Source organism: Poecile atricapillus, chromosome 4, assembly GCF_030490865.1.
Source record: "Poecile atricapillus isolate bPoeAtr1 chromosome 4, bPoeAtr1.hap1, whole genome shotgun sequence".
Classification (NCBI taxonomy): domain Eukaryota; kingdom Metazoa; phylum Chordata; class Aves; order Passeriformes; family Paridae; genus Poecile; species Poecile atricapillus.
Window position 1 is genome coordinate 31,152,643 of NC_081252.1, and position 6,303 is coordinate 31,158,945.

Genomic DNA, 6,303 nt, shown 5'->3' on the forward strand with positions numbered 1-6,303 from the left:
GAAATTTCCATATTCATCTAAAATACTCGCAAAAATTAAATTAAATTGTTTCAATGTATATTAGCACCTAACGAGAGGGAATAAAGAGGGAGCCAGGCTCTCTTCAGTCATGCTTACTGACACAAGAAGCAATAGGCACAGTTTTTAAAAAAACACAAAATCTAAGCACAGAGAAGTTTCTTTTTACTCCAAGGTTGTCAAAAAATGGCACAAGTTGCCCAGAGGTTTTGAAGAGTCTCCATCCTTGGAGACTCATAGAACCGAGCTGGACATGGTCTTGTTTGACCAGGCATGGACTAGATGACCTCCAGAGGTGTCTTTCAACCCCAGCCATTCTGTGATTCTCTGAAAAGGAACTTCTCTTATAATTAGTTCACCTAATTTAGCTCCAGTGTGAGATTCACAGCACAGTGTGAAGAATTTTATTATATTGTAGGTTTTTTATTCTAAATAAGATTCCTCAATGACTAAACTGTATTTGGCAAACCTTACTAACCACAAACTGATAGGGTAGAGGAAAAAGATGGAGAGAGGTGTGGTGTATAACCCTTGTCTTTGTGGTTCATCAGCTTCAAATGAAGCATTTGTAGCAATCTGTAACTACGTGAATCTTGTGAGCCATATTTTTGTTCAGTGTCTTACTGATTTGATAAAGAAACAGAGGAGTGTTTTACAGTATTTCCTATGGTGCTGGCATGTGTTTTGAAGCTTGCTGCAAAATGAAAACAAAACTACCAGATATTGTTGCATGACAATCTTATACTACCGCCTAGTGGCTGATGTCTAAATGAGTCACAGTGAAACTCCACTACATTTTATATATGTATAGGTACATAGTAGCTGCATATGTTAATATTATTTTCATCCATTTAAAAAAATGTATATTATATTATATTATATTATATTATATTATATTATATTATATTATATTATATTATATTATATTATATTATATTATATTATATTATATTATATTATATTATATTATATTATATTATATTATATTATATTATATTATATTATATTATATTATATTATATTATATTATATTTCCACACAGTAACAGTGTTACCAAATATAGTGAAAAGCAGGGAACTTGCCATGTTCAAGGACACTAACATTCATGTTGAACATGACCACAAATTGATCACAGTCATACTGTGAACAGGATCTCCATTTTATCATGGTTATATTTTGAGAGGGAATTATTTTAAAAATATACTGCAGTGGAGGACTTCAGCCACGATATTTGAGATCTCTACCAGCTGTCATTGTTAGAAACAAAAACATTCTTTGGGTAGATTGTATTACAGATGTCACATGAAGAGTTTCTTGCATCTTCCTGGAAAGTTCTTGTGCCCCAAACATTCATGGACTTGGCAGTGAATAGTTTATTTTGCTCAGTTGAACAGATTTACATACATTAAACCTTCAGGCACCTATTTCCCATTCACTGCTGTAATTCCTGTACCTGGCTAAAGTCACAAAATAAAGCCCATATTGAGCCTGAACAAGTAAATCCTTCAGGAGACACAAGGTTTCCCATTTCCACCAAACTCCATGCCATGGAATACATGATTTAGCAAAAAATCAGGCTCTTGCAGAAGCTTAGAGGAAACCAACAGTAGTAAAAACTACTTCTGTAGCTGACAGTGACAGCAGCTAGTTGAAGGAAAGGAATCCTCATCAGGAAAATGATTTTCCAGCTGCTTGCACTACGTGGCTTTTCATTCTTGGCATTCTGTGTGCCTGCCACAGAAGCTGCTCCTGCTACAGCTATCAGATCTCTTTGCGAGGGCAAGAGTTAACAGGGGCAAGAAGGAATAGATGTGCACATTGACTATGTCGGGGGAGGCGTTAAGCCAATGCATCTGTAGGTAGAGCTAGATATATAGAGATAAATTTAAAATTAATTCCTTGATTTAGGTCTCTTCCCGAGAGCCTTCTGTAACAGGTCTTGCTGGAAGAGGAATTTTAGCACGCAAGGTTAGATGAGGACAGGAAAAAAAGTCATTTTGTCCACAAGGTGGCACTTGGGCATCGGGCTGCCACGTTTAAAAATCACATGAAGGCAAAAAATAAACTTCAGGTAATGATTATATGAATTGTAAGATATTATTGAGCAACGATCAATTGTGTAAGTGCAATCTACCCAGTTCTCTTCTGGGGAGGTCATTTTTATCTTAACTAAGGGAATGGAATTTCTGTTATTGGTTTAAAGGGAAAGTGATCTGGCCTCAAATAGGTGGAAGTACCTGGGGAAAAAAAACCTCTTTGCAGTGTTGCAGGACTGTTTTTCTTCTCTCTGTTTGTTAGACAAGCTACATGAGTGATGGTGAGTGATTTGTCTCTAATTCAACAGAGAAGGGAAATGGAAAAGGTGACAACCACTGAGTGGCACAAACTCAAGAGTTTTGGACAGTAAATATGCCAAACAAGCTGGACAATTAATCCTTCACTTCCTTCAAGACAAGAACTTCCTTCACAAGGAAGTAAAACATCCAAGTATAGAATTTGCAAACCTTTATTTTCACACTGTTTTAATCCAACATACAAATTGCTTGATGTACCTCCTCTACCACACCAGCTGAGATTTTGGCTGTAGAATTGGTATAATGTAAAGACATTTGTATGGTGTAAATGAGGAAAAAAATTATTTGTGGTGGGGACAACACAGCTGGAGTGTGGAAACTGTTCTTTTGCCAGTCACCAATGCAGCAAGTGAAGATGAATGCTTTTTAAAAATGTTTTATTCCCTTCTGTGTATGATTAATATGTCTAGGTAATTGTCAGGTGTAAGTGACATACAATATACTGATGGAAGCTGAAACTTTTTATCCAATTGAATAAATCCACCTCATGTGTCATCAGCCAGTGCACATCAGTCCTGGACAGACAACTTCAGATCTTACTGCAAGACCCTCTCAGTTCTTTCCTTGCTTTCCATAGCAGCTCTCTGACAGTAATGACTTCCCCAGAAGTAACACAATGAGATCATAGAGAAGAGCTGCCAAGGCCTTTGTGCTGGGGGAGGTCTGTGACACTGTTTCAGCTGGTAATTAAGGAATATTGTGTTGATGACAGGGAACTAGAGAAGAGCTTTTATTTCCTGACCAGCAGTCCACTTTTTGGCCTTATATTTCTGTTCATTTTCCATCAAGGGTTATTTAGAACCATTTATGTTTTGCTAGTCCATCTACTTTCCAGGCTGCTCAGAGACCTCAGTATACTCATTATTGTTTGTTAAAATAAGGGAACTTTCTGTCTCCTGAGTGCAACATGTACAACTATTGAACATTTCCTTAACTCTGTCTAGTTTTGTTCTGCTGAAAAGCTTGTGAGAGAACTGGAAAAAGGATGAGTAATGATTGTAAGAACACTTATAAGAAAACAGTATATGAGATATCTAGCTCTCTTCCTTAGAAAGAGCAAAAGGCTTCATCCTGTCAATGCATGAAACTCACTTAGAAGTCCCATTGTCTCTGTTAAGAAAAACTCTTTCCAGGGAATTTGCCAAAATTGACTGTTCTAGGAAGTGCAATTGTTTGCTAATCTACACCATGCAGGAGAAATCTGCCTGACTCCTTATCACTGGAAGCAGACACTGAACTAGGTTCAATTAGTTTGCAGTCAGAGAAACAACTAGGCCCAGTAATAAGCAATTCCCAGAAACATAACAGCATCCTGGAATCATGCTGTTGCTATTTCTGATCTGAAACATTTTGCTAGAGTTCTCATAATGACTTTTAGCTGAGTTGTTAAATACAAATACTATAATGAAAACTGGCACTCATCTTACTCACAGATATAGGGTACTTCTCTTAAAATCTGCTCTACCTGCAATGCCTTGGAACATCACAATGCAGTTGTATTATTCTAATTAGCCAGCCACACTGAAAGTGTTTGAGGGCCTCTGCACAGATCTTCATTATACATCTCAGAGGAGCTTCTTATGTGAAATCTTTTTTTTCAGATGAAAAATTTCTAACCTTCTCTTTGCTGTCATCTCTGCCTCCCTTCACACATCCCTTCCTGCTAGTTCCACCCCACTTCTGCCTCAACCCAGAATTAGTATTAGAAATCTTTACAAAAGGAATTGGAGGGGAAAATTTCTTGCCTCTAGCAAATAAATTCCAAAAAGTACTACAGGAACAGTACTCTAAAACTGAGAATAAGACTATACTGTATCATCATTGCCATGGTAACCAAAAAATCAGTCACTTTCCACCCCACCCCCCCTTTTTTCAACCTGTATTTCTGATATGCTAAAGAACTTGGTTCCTGAAAAGGGGTCTGATTAACTTCAAAACACCAGTCTCTGAACCATGAAAAAGAAAAGAAATTAAGTAGTTGAGAGTTTTATGATTGTTTCTCCAAGGAGGAAAGAGGGAAAAAAAAAAAGCCAGGGATGAGAATGTGCTCCTGCTGAGAAAGCAGAAGAGGTGACAGAGAATGAAGATGAGGCTAAGACATGGGCATACAGAAACACTTTAAGGTGGTGAGAAGCAGGCAGTCCTCTTCATGTTTTGAGACTACTCCTAACGCCACTCTGTGCTAGACTCTTGACCCAGGATCTCAGAGGAACCACAATACTAAGGAATCACAGAACAATTTTCTTCACATCTCTTTCCAGGCATATATATTCCTCTTTCAGACCCCCCTTCAAAGAAAAGAGATCACTTGGTTCCACCTCCAGTCCTGAAGCTGCAAAATGACAATGTATTTTTCCATGACAAGGCAAGGACTAAGAGCAAAATTTAAGCTTACATATATTTTTTGCAAGACTTGAGATGTATCAATATTGTGTATCTGCAAGCACAATACACCAGTAAGTTTCATAATGTCTGTAATTTTGTCTGCCTTGATCAGCAAAGGCTTTCTTTTGCCTTTGATTGATATTTTAAAGAATCTGATTAATATTTTAAAGAATTCAGTGTTTTCACAGACTCACACTTATGTCATAGCAATTACTAAACTATTGCATAAAAAAAAATGATGACCATAGTCAAAACTCAGTGCAGCTTCTTAGCACACAACCTCATAATTTTATACTGTGGTTTGTAGAAATGCCTCTTTATGAAGTTCAATAGGTTACAAAATCTCTCATATGGCAGAAAAAGAAAAACAAAGCCAATCAGACAGGAAAGATAGGGAATTCTAACTGAAAAACTAACAATCACATAACTTGATGAGAAACTCAAAATGAAAATAAGCAGAAAAGGCATTCAATTGCACAAATATATTAATTTGAATGGGGTTTAGTTTAATTTCACAGAACTTGCATTGTTAAAGATCAGAAGGTTTAATAGCTAATATACTTAGGAACAGTTCAGCATAACTTAAATTTTCTTATAATTTCTTACATTTACTCTCTCTTAAAAAAGGAATTTTTGCTTTATACAATCAGGCAAGTTCTCATTATTCTTTTGCTTGATCACACCCTCACTCATATGATAGTGATGAAACTGACTGGGAATTTCTACAGTCAGTGAGTTCAGGTTGAGGTTCCAGCTGTAGCATTGCAGGTAAAGTAGCACATTTCAAATGATCAGTGTCAAAGGCAGTGTCACCCCAGCCTTGTATGACACATGTAGCTTTTAGTGACAGTTCTCCTCTCTAACAAACACACTCCAAACATTCCCTTCAAACCTCAAAGTGCTGTCTCCTGCCATCCTCTGACTGCTATTGCTGCAGCCCTGTGGAGCACCAGCAGCACATTTCATCCTGAAAGCTGGATTTTGGGTCATATTGGCACTGTGCTTAGGAGGAAAGGCTACAGGATGCTAAATTTGTCCAAGGAGGTCACCATATACTTCTGGTTTCAAAATAGGCATGTTTCAACAGCTTGCATCTTTTATGACTGGGTGTCTTAATTTAATGACCATCTCTCTCTTAGAGACAAACTGCCCTGAGTTTATCAAAATTGAATTGTTATTTTAGCATCTGTTAGATGAGCAGAGCTGGTCCAATGGGCTGGTCTCCATGAGATTGGTCTGGATTAAGCTGTCCTACTATGAATGTTCCAGGATAACTGTCCAGAGTGAAAACCCCATTAAAAATAAATAAAGTAGCTTTACTCCAGTACTATTATCGTCTGATATTTTTAAAAGTTATAGACTTGCAGTTTTAGTAATTTAAAAGGTAGGAATGAGGACACAAACAAGAACAAACAAGAACATGAAACAGCTTTTAGAAAAGCTTTTAGTAACTTTCCTTTTCCATTGTTTTTTTCCTTTGGAATTAGCCATTTTCTGTTCTTTTTTTAACAGTTATGCAGCACCAGAACAGATTCGTGCTTCTTTG